Source organism: Anabrus simplex, chromosome 7 (assembly GCF_040414725.1).
Source record: "Anabrus simplex isolate iqAnaSimp1 chromosome 7, ASM4041472v1, whole genome shotgun sequence".
Taxonomy (NCBI): Eukaryota; Metazoa; Arthropoda; class Insecta; order Orthoptera; family Tettigoniidae; genus Anabrus; species Anabrus simplex.
The window spans coordinates 72020989-72038185 of record NC_090271.1 but is presented as its reverse complement, the minus strand read 5'-3'; the positions used below and the strand labels follow the sequence as shown (position 1 = coordinate 72038185).

Below are 17197 nucleotides of genomic sequence, written 5' to 3'. Positions count from 1 at the left end.
GTCAGGGCATTTTAGGCAATTTTCTACCTTCCTTTCTCCTTCCACCATTCCTTTTCCATCATTTTGTCCCAGTCCAGGTTTCTTCATCTTTCAGTCCTCTTTATTGAATTGATCTACATTTCTCAGAAAAAGTTTGAAGAAACAAGAATCTTGTTAGTGAACACGTATTAAAATGTAATGTTTTTAGATTCTTGTTTCTTCGAACTTTTTGTGAGAAATGTTAACTATATAGCACGTTGTTTTGCCTGAGTTATGAATCATGCAAATCTAGAAGACATTGGCAGAACCAAGCAGTTTTTGAGCGTGATTCAATGCAATTTTGTTTGACTTTTACTGCAGCTGTAAAACATGGCATGTGGAGTCAGCATAAACAAGTTGTCTCAACATTTGAATATTTTTAATCATAATCGCTAGCTAGGAACGGGAAACCATTTTTTAAATATATTTTTTATCATCCTTTCCACTCTGTTCAGTATCCCTTGGTAACTTATCCCCACTTCAAACCGTGCTCAATTACGAGTTATTAAATATTACAGTGTCATTCACTGAACCTGGCCAAAACTACTCCCTGATGATCGGGTTAGGCTCTTGAATCACCTAGAAAAATGTATCCTTTCCGATTGTAGCATATTTCAGGTCTGTTGCCTCAAGGTGATTGGATTCTTCACTCAGTCACTACTGATCTGCATTTAGGGCAGTTGCCCAGGTGGCAGATTCCCTGTCTGTTGTTTTCCTAACCTTTTCTTAAATGATTGCAAAGAAATAGGAAATTTATTGAACATCTCCCTTGGTAAGTTATTCTAATCACTAACTCCCCCACCTATAAACGAATATTTGCCCCAATTTGTCCTCTTGAATTCCAACTTTATCTTCATATTGTGATCTTTCCTACTTTTAAAGACACCATCCAAACTTATTCGTCTATTGATGTCCTCCCACGCCATCTCCACTGACAGCTCGGAACATACCACTTAGTCAAGCAGCTCGTCTTCTTTCTCCCAAGTCTTCCCAGCCCAAATTTTGCAACATTTTTGTAACGCTACTCTTTTGTCAGAAATCGCCCAGAACAAATCGAGCTGCTTTTCTTTGGATGTTTTCCAGTTCCTGAATCAAGTAATCCTGGTAAGGGTCCCATACACTGGAACCATACTCAAGTTGAGGTCTCACCAGAGACAAATATGCTCTCTCCTTTACATCCTTACTACAAACCCCTAAATACTGTCATAACCATGTGCAGAGATCTGTACCCTTTATTTACAATCTTATTTATGTGATTACCCCAATGAAGATCTTTCCTTATATTTATACCTAGGTATTTATTACTCTGTACAGAATAACATCATCTGCGAAAAGCCTTATCTCTGATTCCACTTCTTTACACATATCATTGATATATATATGTAAGAAAACATAATGGTCCAATAATACTGCCTTGAGGAATTCCCCTCTTAATTTTTACGGGGACAGATAAAGCTTCACCTACTCTAATTCTCTGAGTTCTATTTTCTAGAAACTGAGCCACCCATTCATTCACTCTTTTGTCAAGTCCAATTGCACTCATTTTTGCCAGTAGTCTCCTATGATCTACCGTATCAAATGCCTTAGATAAGGCAATCGCAATACAGTCCAATTGACCTCCTGAATCCAGGATATCTGCTATATCTTGCTGGAATCCTACAAGTTGGGCTTCAGTGGAATAACCTTTCCTAAACCCAAACTGCCTTCTGTCAAACTATTTATTAATTTTGCAAACATGTCTTATATAATCAGAAAGAATGCTTTCCCAAAGCTTACTTACAATGCATGTCAAACTGACTGGCCTGTAATTTTCAGCTTTATGTCTATCACCCTTTCCTTTATATACAGGGGCTACTATAGCAACTCTCCATTCATTTGGTAAAGTTCCTTCATGCAAACAAAAATCAAACAAGTACTTCAGATATGGTACTACATCCCACCCCATTGTCTTTAGTATATCCCCCAAAACCTTATAAATTCCAGCTGCTTTTCTAGTTTTCAACTTTTGTATCTTACTGTAAATGTCATTGCTGTCATAGGTAAATTTTAATACTTCTTTAGTATTAGTCACCTCCTCTATCTGGACATTATCCTTGTAACCAACAATCTTTACATACTGCTGACTGAATACTTCTGCCTTTTGAAGATCCTCGCATACACACTCCCCTTGTTCATTAATTATTCCTGGAATGTCCTTCTTGGAACCTGTTTCTGCCTTAAAGTACCTATACATACTCTTCCATTTATCACTAAAATAAGTGTGGCCACCAGTTATGCTTGCCATCATGTTATCCTTAGCTGACTTCTTTGCTAGATTCAATTTGCTAGTACCTTCAATTTCTCTTTACTTCCACAGCCATTTCTAACTCTATTTCTTTCCAATCTGCACCTTCTTCTTAGTCTCTTTACTTCCCTGTTATAATATAGTGGATCTTTACCATTCCTTATCACCTTTAAAGGTACAAACCTATTTTCACATTCCTCAACAATTGCTTTAAACTCATCCCAGAGTCTGTTTACATTTTTATTTACCGTTTTCCACTGATCATAGTTGCTTATTAAAAAACTCTTATCAGCCATATGGTACTGCCTAATATTCCTAATTTTAATCTCTTCCTTTCTTCCACATTTATTTTTAATTACCACAAAAACAGCTTCGTGATCACTAATAGCATCTATTACGTCGGTTTCTCTATAGAGCTCATCTGGTTTTACCAGCACCACATCCAGAATATTCTTCCCTCTAGTTGGTTCCATCACATTCTGAATCAGGTGCCCTTCCCATATTAACTTATTTGCCATTTGTTGGTCATGCTTCCTGTCATTCGCATTACCTTCCCAATTGACATTTGGTAAATTGAGATCACCCGCTACGATCATGTTCCTTTCCTTATCGTTTCCCACATAGCTGATTATCTTATCAAATAATTCTGAATCAGCATCTGCGCTACCCTTTTCTGGTCAGTACACTCCAAAGATATCTAGTTGCCTATTATCTTTAGAAATGAGCCTTACCCCTAAAATTTTGTGCTTGTCATCTTTAACTTTTTCGTAGCTTACAAATTCTTCTTTCACGAGTATGAATACTCCCCTTCCTACCTTTCCTATCTCTACGATACACCCTCCAGTTCCGTGAGAACATTTCTGCATCCATTATATCATTTCTTAGCCATGATTCAACTCCTATTGCAATACCTGGTAAATATATATCTATTAAATTACTTAATTCTATTCCTTTCTTTACAATACTAGTTCAGTTCAACACTAACATTTTTATGTCCTGCCTACTTGACTTCCAGATCTCTGTACCCTTATCACCGCTCCCTAGACAACCATTTCCCTGAATGTACCTCCCAATTCCAAACAAATTTCCTAACTTATACGTACCACTGCGGTTTAAGTGAAGGCCATCTGAGTGCAGATCCCTATCTCCTACCCAGCCATTAGGATCTGCAAATCTCACTCCCAGTTTCGGGATCTGCAAATCTCACTCCCAGTTTCGGGATCTGCAAATCTCACTCCCAGTTTCGCACATACCCACTCCATAGTCTCATTTAAATCCCCAATCACCCTCTAGTCAGTATCCCTCGTACACTATTCCACTGATAACAATCTCCGCTTCCTTTAACTTAACCAGTGCTGCATTTACCAGATCCCACACATCCCTAAACTATGTTGGTACTTATACCAGCTTGCCTTACATTGTTGGTACCAACGTGAAACACTACCACCTTCTCCTTTTCCTCATCCTTTTCTTCTACTTTTCTCAACATCTGCCTCAACCTAATTCCTGGATAACACTCTACCCTGGTTCCCTTTCCTCTACACACTTTCCCCACATGTCTAACGATGGAATTCCCATGACCAGAGCCTCAACCCCACCCACCTCATTTGATCCCGTCGCCCTCCTGGTCAGCCCGATCTTTCCTGATAGCTGCAGAAAACTACTTCCTCCTCCCTTTTCTGCCTCTCATGACCCTGTTCTACCTGTCTTTTCCTATCCTTTATATTACATTTCCCTTTCCTAACTTTTCCCTTCCTCCTACTTCCACACATCTTAGCAACAGTTCCCTGTCATTAATATACTACTACACTACAATACTACTTAGTCGTGCTCTTATTTTTATCCTACAACATCCTAACAGATAAAAACTGCTGTTAATTACTGAATACCGAAAGGAATACACAAGAATAACACAATTCTGTTCTGCAGTTAAGCCTACCCTAATTACAAGAGAATTTTAGTAAGAGAGTTTCTACAAATACCTCCACTATACTACACAATTATTTTACAAATATAAAATAAGCACGCTAATTTCTAATAAGATATTTTAAACTCCATTCAGGTGTATCCTAATTACAATACTGGTATCATGGGTTCCATCTGTACTACCCCCAGAGGAATGGGTTGCCTCCTCTGCCAGCTCCGTCGTACTGAATCATATTCTCCGATTTTGCTGCCGTTGAAGTCTTCACTCGTTACCGTGACTTGGGGCCCTTTCTTTACCAGATGTTCCACACCGGGTCAGTGTGATCTGGGACTCACACAGGGAGGGGCAGCACTCCCTGGGCAGGTCTGCCTCTACGAGGGTCCCTACCTGTTACCTGTGATGTTGTGATTAATTCCTATCATCACTTGATCTGCATTTCGGACAGTCACCCAGGTGGCAGATTCCTTATCAGTTGTTTACCTAGTGTTCGCGTAAGTGATTTCCAAGAACTCGGAAACCTATCAAACATTTCCCTTGATAAATTATTCCATTATCAAATTCCTCTTCCTATAAATGGGGTATTTACCCCAATTTATCGTCTTGAATTCCAACTTTATCTTCATACAGTTAAATGTTAGAATTAATTCAAGAAGCCTGCAGATAAAATGCTCAAAGGCAATAAGTCCACATGCAAGAATGGCAGAAAATGAAAATAAATTTGAATATAAATTACATAAAAAGACAAAGCGAACCTGTGTACCTTCTATTTCAGAGCAAGCCTCTTGACCACTTTGCAACGAGAATGCTTTCCGAAACGCTGCCTTACACAGTAGCTTATAACTGGTGTGAGAAAATGTAAACGCTATAGTCTCGAGAATTTAAGACCAATTAGGTAACTTTTAACCTTACAGATTAACCTCGCAAAACTTGACATAAAAATCTTTATCCATAACTCTACATACTTGCCTTGTTCCGCTTGTTGGTGATCAGTAGATGCAAGCACAGGGAAATAAGGCGATTAAAATGAGCTTCATACATGTGAGGATAAATAGCACCTGTCAAAAGTGAGAAGCCGCTGAAAATCAGTCTAGCCAACCCTGTATATCGGTGTCCAGCTCCAAGTAGCTATCTGGAGCTTACACGGAGATGGTAGCACGCAGGTCGAAGAACAAGCTGATTTACACCCCTGAGTAGTTTACCTCCAGCGTAGCTGTCATCTAGTTTACCAACGGATTGTTGAACCAGCCCCTAGTTACATTACATAGTCTCTCTCTCTCTCTCTCTCTCTCTCTCTCTCTCTCTCTCTCTCAGGGGGCACTGGTTAAGGAAGCAATTGAAGTTTGTGGAAAGACAAGTATGAAAACGAGGGAGAAGGAAACAGTCTAGGTGGAATGAAAGAGTGAGAGCCGCAATCAGGGAAAGAAACCTCTTGCGGAAAGAAAGGGATTGGGAGAAAAATAAACCGGATCTTACTAGAGACGAGGCAAAGATCAGAAACCTTGAACAATTATACCGAAACAAGAAAGTGAACGTTAAAAGAACAGTTACGGAAGAAAAGACCAAGGCATGGCATATGTTCACTCAGAAACTGGAGTAAGACAGCAGAGGCAATAAGAAACTACTGTATAGTGTTATCAGAGGTAAAAGAAAACCAATGAATACCACCGTACAGGCACTTGAATACGAAAATGGAAATCTGGTTAGGACAGAAAGTAACATGAGAGAAGTCCTGAAGAACCATTTTGACCACCTACCGAATAGACCACGAAAATCCAAGCCTACAGTGAAGAACCATCACCTGGACAAAAACTGAGACAGCCTTAAAATCTATGCCTAAAGGAAAATCTTTAGGTGCAGATGAAGCGAATGCGGACATGATGAAGGCAGCAGGCATCCAGGGTATACAATGGCTGCACAGAGTACTAAATGCCTGCAGATTGGAGCAAGGGCATTATAATTCCCCTGTTTAAGAAAGCCACCAGACAGAAACCCACCAACTATAGACTGCTGTCTCATGGGCTAAAAATTCTAGAGATCATAGAAAGGAGGTTGAGAACAATCATTGAACCACAGTTAGAGGAGGAGCAATATGGATTCAGAAGTAACAGATCAACAATGGATCTTATTTTTAGCACCCGCATACTGATGGAAAAGTATCGGAGAAAGGCAAGAACCTGGTCATATTCCTGGATATAGAAAAGGCTTGTGATAGTGTTATAAGAGATAAGATCTGGGAGTGCCTGAGGAAAAGAAATGTGCCTGAAGGACTGGTAAAGGAAAATTCAGATGTTGTACCAAGATTGTACTAGCTGTGTGCAAATTGGGGAAGGTCGATCATCATGGTTTGAGACCAAGAGTGAAGTTCAGCAAGGACTTGCTCTGTCCCCACTACTGGTCATCACTGTTATGAATAATATGTGTGCGTGCACATGGAAAGGGACCACTTCTTGGTCAACAGTTCACGAAATAATTGTAAAAAACCACTGAAGGGAGTAAAATGTTGAATTTTCATTTTTGATACCTATGTATTGCTTAGACCGTCGTCATCTTCCAGCTGCGTGAATTTAAAAGCCCTCTGACAATAATCACTGCTGAAACATGAGTTTTATTTAATACTAAGAAAAGGGACCACTTTTTGCATCGTATGTGTGGATCCACACACTTATTTAAATTTAAGAATTTCATCTTATATCCGTATTGAACTGAGAACGTAAGAGAGGTAACTTAAGGGGTCCACCTTTTCAATACAAATAAATGTTATAATGGTTAAGTTACAACATGTTTACTTGGAACTAGTTTTAATGCTATTTAGTGTCATCTTCAGCCAAAATGTGAGAAATAAGCATAGGTATACATACAAACATATACAGTACACAAAATATTATAACATTATGATTAAATAAGAGTAAAAAGGAGGAATAAAATAATGAATGGATATTCAGTCACAAGTTCAGAACTTAGCAACATTATCAAAACAACCCATGGAGGGTGAATTAAAATAGTAATCTAATTGTACAAACACGAGTTAGGACTCAAACACAATCTTTTAAAAATACATATAACACTTTAAAATTTTGCTTAAGTCCGAGATGAACTTGAGAAGAGCTGCAGCCTAAAATTCACCGAAAACTATTAGACTTCTCAGATATAATCTATTCCTTTTGATGATCGTAAACATGCAGTGAACTTTATGAATAATTTCAGTGAACAAAATGCACTTGTCATGCCAGGCCAGATCGCTAAAAACAAAAGAAGTGATCTAATGCTCCTCCCAACCAGCATGTCTAAGAAGTACGTTCATACATTATAGTCTGACTGTTGTAAATCAATAGAGAGAATTCCTGTATCACTCTCGTCTTGGTATTTCATCTGGCGTACATTTTGGAGTAACATAGTAGTTCAGAAACCCAAGACTGATCTTTGCATGACTTGTAGAAGCAATCAAACTGTAATAGGGAAACTGTCAAGTATGGATGAGGAGGAGAAAAGAAATCTGATGGAGAAGGCTATATACATCTTAATCACGTCCAAGCAGGGCGGACTGCTTATAAAAACACCGTAGATAATTGTAGACAAGGAATTAAACAACTGGAAACTCCTTTGTCTCTAGGGCCACATAGCTGTAACACATAGAAAGGCACAATGCATTATAGTTTTGATTTTGCCCAACAGGTGCACTTACCATACGATCTGTAACAAGTTGGACTCATTTTCTTACTTACAGGCTATAAAGTGGGTCTCTTTGGTGTAACGTGTGAACCACTTAACAAATTTGTTTTGTACATTATTCCAGAAGCTTGTATTGCGGCTAAAGGAGTAAATACTGACTTATCTCTTGTACATAACTTCTTGGAAAGTTTTTCAGTAGGTGAGGAGCATTTAGAATTCCATGCTGATAACTATGAATAAAAACAACTTCTTAATGAGATACCTCATGTGGAGAGTTATGACAGGAAAGAACAGCAGTTGTAAAATTTTATTTTTGCCAGTGGGACACACGAAATTTCATCCTGATTTGTATTTTGATTGTTTCAAGAGAACATTGCAGAAAAATGAAAGTGAAGTTATTGAAGATGTAATTAATGTCGCCCGTAAAAGTTGTCAGGTTTCTAGCTCTATTATTCCTGTCACTGTTGGCACCGAATCCGTAAATGTAACCATTCTTACTTATGACTGGCAAAACAAGTTTCGTGCTGGAATAAGAAACACTCCACAAATAGCCCAAATACATCACTTTGTGGTAGTGTTGACAAAGAAATCCATAGTTTCTGACGAAGCACCCTACACCATCCTTCCAGAAGATCCACCGCCTGACTCGAGTGACCTTCCGCAAGTCATCAAATCTCAAGGACTTAGCATCGATAGACAGATGTATCTCCATGAAGAAATTAGGCCCTTTGTATCAGAAGATAAGAAAGATATACTATGTCCTGCTGTAACATCTTTCCATGATCCAACAATGCTGCCTCCAACCACCTCAAGTGAAAATCTTACGAAGTCGGCTTCTGTTTCTCCTCCTCTGCCAACAATTACACCATCGTCTTCTTCAAAAAGTGTAACACCTAACACAAGTAAGGCTCAGAAGAGAAAAACACCAACTCCAAAAAAATTCTCCCCAAAGAAGAGGTCTCAACCCATCTGCAGCTACTGTGGAGAGGTAGGACTTTGGGAACAAACGGTGAAAGGGCATATAATATGCCCCAAACGCAGGCTTCAGCATGAATAACTGATATCCCTGTCTTATGCTGGCTGTGATTAACGATCATTAAAGTATGTGATAATTTTTGTAAAGTGCAGTAGTGTTGCAGTTAGTTGCCTTCAGTGACCTTCTGCAAGTCATAAAACCTCAGAGACTTAGAATTGATAGATAGATCTCTACGAAAAAATTAGACCGTAAATAATATCTGTTAGTAATTTTTGTTCAAAAAATTCTATGTTAGAATACTGGTGAACATGAAAATGTAAATGCCAGCATAACTTCCAAATAGTTTAGTAGTTATTTGTGTCACAAAGTAACCAAATTTTTAAACAGCTCTACTGAAAAGTTACGAAAACTTATGTTGTAACATTACATGCTAATTTAAGGCCTTAATTTCTTTCGGCGGCTTTCAGTTCAATTATGTGACATTAGTTACATATCATGAAACACGACAGTATCTTTATCTCAATACCCAACATGTGGTCCCTTTTCATATGCACGCACACATATAATGAAGAACGTCAGGGAAAAGTTAGGTGAACTGAATGCAGTGGCCTTTGCTGATGATATCATGATTTGGGGTGAAACAGAAGAGGAAGTACAGACCTGAGTCAGCGTATGGAAGTCCCAGTTCCAGAAATATAATCTCAATATCAGCGAGACCAAGACAGTGGTGATAGCAGTCAACAGAGAAGGGCATCCAACAAGTGTAAAATTAGGAGACCACCAGCTAGAGTGTGTGGATAGTTTTCCTTACCTTGGAAGTGTAATCTCCAGTGATAAGTTGGTCAGAATGGAAATTACAAACAGAGTGCAAAAGGGATCAGAATTCTACCAAGTAAGAACACTTTTATGGGATGATATGATTCCAAAAACAGCCAAGCTGATGATGTTCAACATATTGACCTATGGTATTGAAGCGTACACCCTCACAAAAAGAGATTCATCAAGACTGCAAGCATGAGATGAAATTTCTTAGATCTGCCATCCAGAAGACCAAGATGGAGAAGTTAAGAAATGAGGAGGTGAGGAAAGAAGCCAGAATAAAGAGATCCCTATTAGACCGAATCGACACATCCAGACTACGGTGGTATGGGCATGTGATGAGGATGGAGCCTACAAGAACTGCCAGAATAAATTTGGAAAGACAGGTGGAGGGGAGAAGACCTGCAGGAAGACCTAAAACCAGACGGATGGACATGATCAAGGTTGATCTAGTTACCAGAGGATGGACAGTGGATGATGTTCTCCAGGACAAGTTGTATATGGACAGGAAGAAGTGGAAGAGGCTCATTAACAGTACCTGGGAAACTGGAACTGTACGTTGATGATGATCACTTTCTAAAAGTAGCAAATATATAAAGTATTTTCCTAATAGACATGATATTGTGATTAAACATTTCAATAAATTATATTATCTACAAAAGAATGCATCTGCAAAAGGACTGTGGATGTGGCCAGGCATTAAGTAGTATCAGGGAGGAGTTAGAGTTTGAGGGAGATAATTAGGATTCTCTCAGAAGACAGGAAGGAAGGTAGGCCTCCCTCAAACAATGTACAGGATACAGTAGGTATGAAAGAGGGATAGAAAGGAAAGGGGGAATTGTAGAAGACAGGTGGTCAAAAATTCTAAGGGGAGTGAGATTGCAGGCTAAGGGCTTTATTCAGGATCAGAATTCAGGACAGGTGTCTGCAAGAAGTCGTTACGAGTCATTGCAGGTAGAACAACAGAAGGCAGGTGAGGAACAGGGAACTGTTGCCGAGAAGTGTGGAAGGAGGAGGAATGGAAAAGGTAGGAAAAGGAAATGGAGAGCAGAGGGCAGGAAAATACGGGTGGAACAGGGTCATGTGGTGGCGGGGGGAAGAGAGGAGGAAGTAGCTTCTGCGAATGTCAAGAAAAATAGGGCTGACCAAGAGGGGAGGGGATCAAATGAGGTGGGTATGGTTAAGGCTCTGGTCATGGGGGATTTCATTGTTGGACATGAGGAGGAAAGGGAACCAAGGTAGAGTGTTGTCCTGGAATTAGGTTGAGGCAGATGTTGAAGAAAGTAGAAGAGGAGGAGGAAAAGGAGAATGTGGTGGTGTTTCACGTTGGTACCAATGAGGTAAGGCAAGCAGGTAGGTATAAGTACCAACATAGTTGGGGATGTATGGGATCTGGTAAATGCAGCAGGGTGAAGTTCAAGGAAGCAGAGATTGTTATCAGTGGAGTACTGTGTAGGAGGGTTACTGAGTGGAAGGTGATTGGGGGTTTAAATAAGACTATAGAGTGGGTATGTGCGAAACTGGGATTGAAATGTCTAGATCCTAATGGGTGGGTCGGCGATAGGGATCTGTAACAGTTGTAACAGAACTTAATTCGAAGGCCGATTTTTTAGTCCCAACGACTTCGAATTAACAAGGTTTTACTGTATATACCATGAGTTCCCTATTACAAGGTTGTTCCTCAGGCAGATATCAAGTAGTCTAGTTCCTTCTGGGTTTTGTGGATCCCATCCATGTGCTCCTAGAATACTTTCATATCCATCTCTCACAGTTCCTACTTGAGCATTCATATCCCCTATGATAATCATTCCATCTCCTCTTATTCTTTCCTATGTCTTCTTCAAAATGTTATTTTTCTTCATCTTCACAACCAGTTTGTGGTGCATAGCACTGAATGATGTTTATGTTCTGGGAAGAATCCAATTTCAGCATTATGTGAAGAATCTGATCAGAAACATATTTTACTTCTACTGCATGATCTTTCATTTGATGATCCATAACAACACCAACTCCATTTTTTGTTTGATCTCCACCTGACCAGAATAGATGATATCCCTCTCTGAGTTCCTTTGATCCTTTTCCCTTCCACTTGGTTTCACTGAGACCCAGTATGTTTATGTTCCTTGTTTTCATTAAGTCTACACATTCCTCTATTTTGCCAGTTAGTGTCAGAATGTTTAGCGTGGCAATTTTGATTACAGTCTCATATTGAGTTTTGTGTGTTCTCCTTTTTGGTTGTGATGGAGCGCCAGGTATTGAACCGTCATTAATGTCATTACCAATGAGGGAACTAGAGTCATTATTCTGGTGATTACAATATTTCCATCTGAAGCCTCGTTTAGTTTTGAAAGCAATTCCAAATTATTCAGAAGCTGGGCCTATCACTTCCGAAGAATTTTCTGTCAGGGTTATCTCCCAGCCTTTAATAATCCCCTATAAGCCTGCAAGGGATCAGAAATTGCCTCTTCCGCCATATCCACAGTACCAGTGATTTTCATTTCCGCCTTCACTGCCGTTGAGGTTTTCACCCGTATCCCTGGGCATGGGTTCTGTGTTATACCCCACAGGACTGCGTCCCCGACTGAACTCAGCCATCCTATCACTCCAGCCTACTGAAATGTAGGGTGCCCACCACTGCGATGTGGACGCGCCGGACAGGAATTACTCAAGTGGAGGAATAGGGAAGGTGACCCTATCTCCCTTGAGCCGAGTTAATGGTTGTGTATGGTGCCACAACCAAAGGCTCTATTGAGTTGTGGTGGTGGTGGTGGGTTTTTTTTTTAAATACTCGTATCAGCAGATGCATTAATGTTCAATTTATGTTCATATTCTAAATGTGATTTAAATTATTCAGATAGTGGTTACAGTGGAAGCAAGGGACTAAAAGTAAGTAAAAATTGTTGCCTAGTCATTTCACCAGTTCCTATTTTCTTACACAGGACAGCCCTTTGCTCAGGGTAATACTAATCTTTCAGACATCCACATCAGTGGACTTTATTGTGGTCCTGCCATTTTCAACAACAACAGAGCTCATAAAACCAAAATGTCGTATCTCATCTCTCTCTAGCTGTTTCCAGGAGGTGCAGAAGGGAAAATTGTTTAATTTGAAGCATATCATTACCTAAATGTGCTGTGAAAAGACTGAAGTAAGTCAGAAGACATCATTTAACACTATGCGCCTGGCAGTAGTAATATTACTACCCCGCGGCGTGCGCCTGAGTGCCGCTGTTAGTAATACTACTACCACGAAATTTGAAATTCAGTCACTTGAAAGCTATTCATGGTATTGAATTAATTTTTGGTTTAACGTTTCGTCAATTTCCATTACTATTGATAGGTGGGTGTAATCGTTCAATAATGATTGTTGGTGCAACTTAGGGACGATGTATCATAGCCTTGGGCGCTCAGCTAGATCTTACCTAATTGCTGACATGTGCTCCTCGCGTGCTCCTGTTAGATAAGCTCAAATTTATGCGCGAGTGTTCTAATAATGAATTATATTCCACAGATTTAGAATGAAAGTGTAGTGTGTCAACAGCCTGCAGTGTAATGTGTCAACAATCTGCAGTCATCTCTCAAGTAGTCAATTTATACTGTACGTAGGTGGTTTGAAAAGTTCTCGGAATGCACTAGAATTAAGTATCTTACCTCGGTGGAACTGCTTTTATTTTTCAACATAGTTTCCCTCTAGACTAATGTATTTGGTCCAGCGATGTTCCAATGCCTTGATCCCATCTCAAAAATGAGATTCCTCCAGGCCTGCAAAATACCTCTCCGATTCAGCTGTCAGTTCTTCCCTTGTAGAAAATCTCCGTCCACTGAGGAAAATTTTCAGCTTGGGGAATAGATGAAAGTCTGATGGTGCCAAATCAGGTGAATAAGGTGGATGTGGCAATAATTCGTACCCCAGGTCATGAAGTTTTGCCATGGCAATAACACTACTGTGCGGCGGAGTGTTGTCCTGATGAAAGATGACCTTTTTCCTTGCCAAACCAGCCAGGCCTTGTTTCACGTATCTTTTCCTGTAGTTGGTCTACAATGCTAAAAAGAGAAAAATGTTCCACCTTTTCAATACAATAACACTGTTGCACGAATCAATTTAGCAACATATTTAATTTATTAAGGGACCGGTTTCGACATCTGTCCATGTCATCATCAGCCTACACAAAAATGGCAAGAAGTTAACACAATTGTAGCACTTATGACACTTTTCTTGAATTAAAAATAGAAGTTCATGTAGGGGTTCTTGAGCACTCTTGCTGATCTTGAGGTTAAAAAAATGATGGACAGATGTCAAAACCGGTCCCTTAATAAATTAAATATGTTGCTACATTGATTCGTGCAACAGTGTTATTGTATTGAAAAGGTGGAACATTTTTCTCTTTGTAGCATTGTAACTATTAGTTCAATACGGATCAGTGATGAAGTTTTTAACTTTAAATGTAGTTGGTCTAGGAGGTTTGCATAGTATTGCCCCGTAATTGTTTGGCCAGTAGGAAGATAATCTATCAGCAGAATGCCTTTTGCATCCCAGAAAACTGAGGCCATGACCTTTCCGGCCGAACGCACTGCCTTTGCTTTCTTTGGTGGTGGTGAATTAGCATGTTTCCATTGCTTTGACTGCTGTTTTGTCTCTGGGGTATAGTAGTGGACCCAAGTTTCATCTGTAGTCACAAACTGGTGCAAAACGTCTTGTTGGTTGCACTGAAAAGGGGCCAGACTTTGTTCGGACATTTCCAGTCTGGTGCGTTTATTGTCCAATGTCAAGAGCCGCGGCACTCATCTTGCGGATAATTTTTTCATACCCAATTCTTCGGTTAAAATATAATATACCTGTTCAGAAGATATCCATACAGCTTCAGCAATCTCCCGCACTTTCAGTCAACTATCCTCCATGACCATTTTATGCACTTTAGCGATAAGTTCTGGGGTCGTAACACTTTTTGGCCGTCCACTACGCGGATCATCATCCAAGCTCTCCCGACTAAATTTAAACCTGCTGGTCCACTTGGCAACAGTTTAAAATGAAGGAGCAGAGTCCCCCAGTATGTTCTGAAAGTCTGCATGAATTTCCTTTGCTTTCATACCTTTCTTTACAAAGTATTTAATCACTGCTCGAATCTCAGTTTTTTCCATTGTCACAAATCACTACGCGGGAACAACAACAAAGAGTCGTCACTACCACACTCCTGCAGCTAAAGCACTGACGCGCCACGTGTTCACTCACAAAGGATGTGTGATTATTGCGCGGGAACCTCGTTGCTCTAGCACTGACATCTAGTGGTGATTCCGAGAACTTTTCAAACCGTCCTCGTATATTGAGATACGGATCCCGGACCTAGTACAAGTAAAGGAAATCCTATGCGTGCATACAGCCCACGGATAAGTGAACAGATTATTATGGAACTTGTAAACAATTCTGATTCTGATCTGTATGAAAGTGATTGACAATAACCTTGGTATTTCTGCAGAATTATCACCTCTACATTTCTTTGGTTTATGTTTTGACAGTAATGTACTTTGCTATTTGCTTTACATCGCACCGACACAGATGGGTCTTGTGGCGACGATGGGACAGGGAAGGGCTAGGAGTGGGAAGGAAGTGGTAGCTGCAGTTGTTTAAGTGTGGCCAGTATACAGTAATCAGGAGATAGTGGGTTTGAATCCCACTGTCGGCAGCCCTGAAGATGTTTTCTGTGGTTTTCCATTTTCACACCAGTACCTTAATTAAGGCCATGGCCGCTTCCTTTCCACTCCTAGGCCTTTCCTATCCCATCATCGCCATAAGACCTATCTGTGTCGGTGCGACGTAAAGCGAATAGCAAAAAATAATATACTGAATGTTATCCGAGTGAAAAGTAACAGATATGCGCTAAAGCAAATAAATCTAAAGTAGCAAGAAGGCTCTCTGAAACCGAAATCAGTGTGTGCACAGTGGAAACCAGTGCCATTGAATGAACTAAAGTTATTTTTTTGCAGTAGTAATTTATGTGTGTTTGATTCGTAAACGTTTTCTTTGGGACTGCTGGAGCACAATACCAGTACTTAAAAACTGACTGCACAATGTCGTCGTAATGTGGAGAGACCGATTTCTTGCTATTCTGACAATGTTACATCTGAACGACAATGATAAACACAAACAAAGGGGCCATTCAGGCTACGATCCTCTGCATAAAATCTGAAAAATACTAGACTGCCTGAAAACAAATTTTGTGAATCATTGGCAATCGACGAAGCAATATGCCCATTTTGGGGGCATATATTTTTTCATGTGTTCATGAGAAGAATGCCACAAAAGTATGGAATCAAGATCTTTCAACTGTGTGAAGCGAGTAGTGGTTATGTGTGCAATATGGAAGTGTATTCTGGGCCCATGTCACAGTGGAGGATTACAATTCTTCCTTCAATATTGTGGACAGACTGTGTGAACCAGTAGAAAATAGCGGGCTCACAATGTATATTGACAGTTGGTTTTCAAGCCCTACCATTTATGCTCATTTGTGAGACTGTCAGACTAAAGCAGCTGGCACTGTGATGCCAAATCAGAAAGGAATGCTAGAGTCAGAGATTACAAAAAAACTGAAAAAGGGTGAAAAAATGTCATTGCAGAGAGAACGCCTTTTAACAATAAAGTGACTAGATGTTCGAGATGCCGAGCACTGCACATGATGGTGACATGATTGAAGTACCTGCAACAAGAGGGTGTCACAAGAAATCCAGACCGGTTGTGCTGTGAAAAAAATTATAACTGTATATTGCCTTATATGTGAAGTAGGTCTTCGCATTGGAGATTGTTTTGAGTGTTACCAAACCAAAGCTAGGTATTGGGAATAACAATGTGTAATTCTGTTGTTCAGTGACTGAAAACTATCAAACTTTTCTGAGTGAATTAGAAATTCAAGTGCGTGAACAAGGATAACAGAATGTGCCAATATTGTAGCCTGAGTTTCTTTCTAACTGTGAAGGGAACCATTTTTGAATTGATTTCATATGATAGTCCACTATTTCTAGAATACGTATATGAAATGGTTTTTTATATATTGCAAAAACTGACAGAACTGTGATTTTTTTCTGAGGGTTTAAATTACGCCGCACAGGGTAGGGATGCTATCTTGACTCATCCAGGCTCGTAGTGTTAATAAATTATTTCAATATTATTCATTATACCAATGAAGCACAGAAGGCCTGTAGAGATTTCAGACAAATTAAGAACACTGCGATCAGAATGAAAGAATGAAGAAGTACTGGGCAGATAAAAGGAATCAAACAGTACAACCTTCAAAGAGAAAGTGTACATGGAAGACTCAAGTGGTTCAATGTGACCAATAAAGTTAATGATGATGATGATAATAATAATAATACCAATTATTTAAATCACTGTATTTTCTTTAGTGGTTTGCCGTACCATGGAACTCGTATGTCCGACCCCTTGCTTGTGACAGATAACTACAACACATTTGAGTGTGGCATTCGGGGAGGATGAAGTTCATAATATATATCAAAT

General features: G+C 39.7%; 1 protein-coding gene across 5 annotated transcripts in view; it reads left to right on the top strand.

The window, feature by feature from the left end:
• Acn (Acinus) overlaps positions 1-17197 on the top strand; it is a 333736-nt gene that overhangs the window by 273712 nt on the left and 42827 nt on the right. The gene's annotated exons all lie outside the window — the stretch shown is intronic.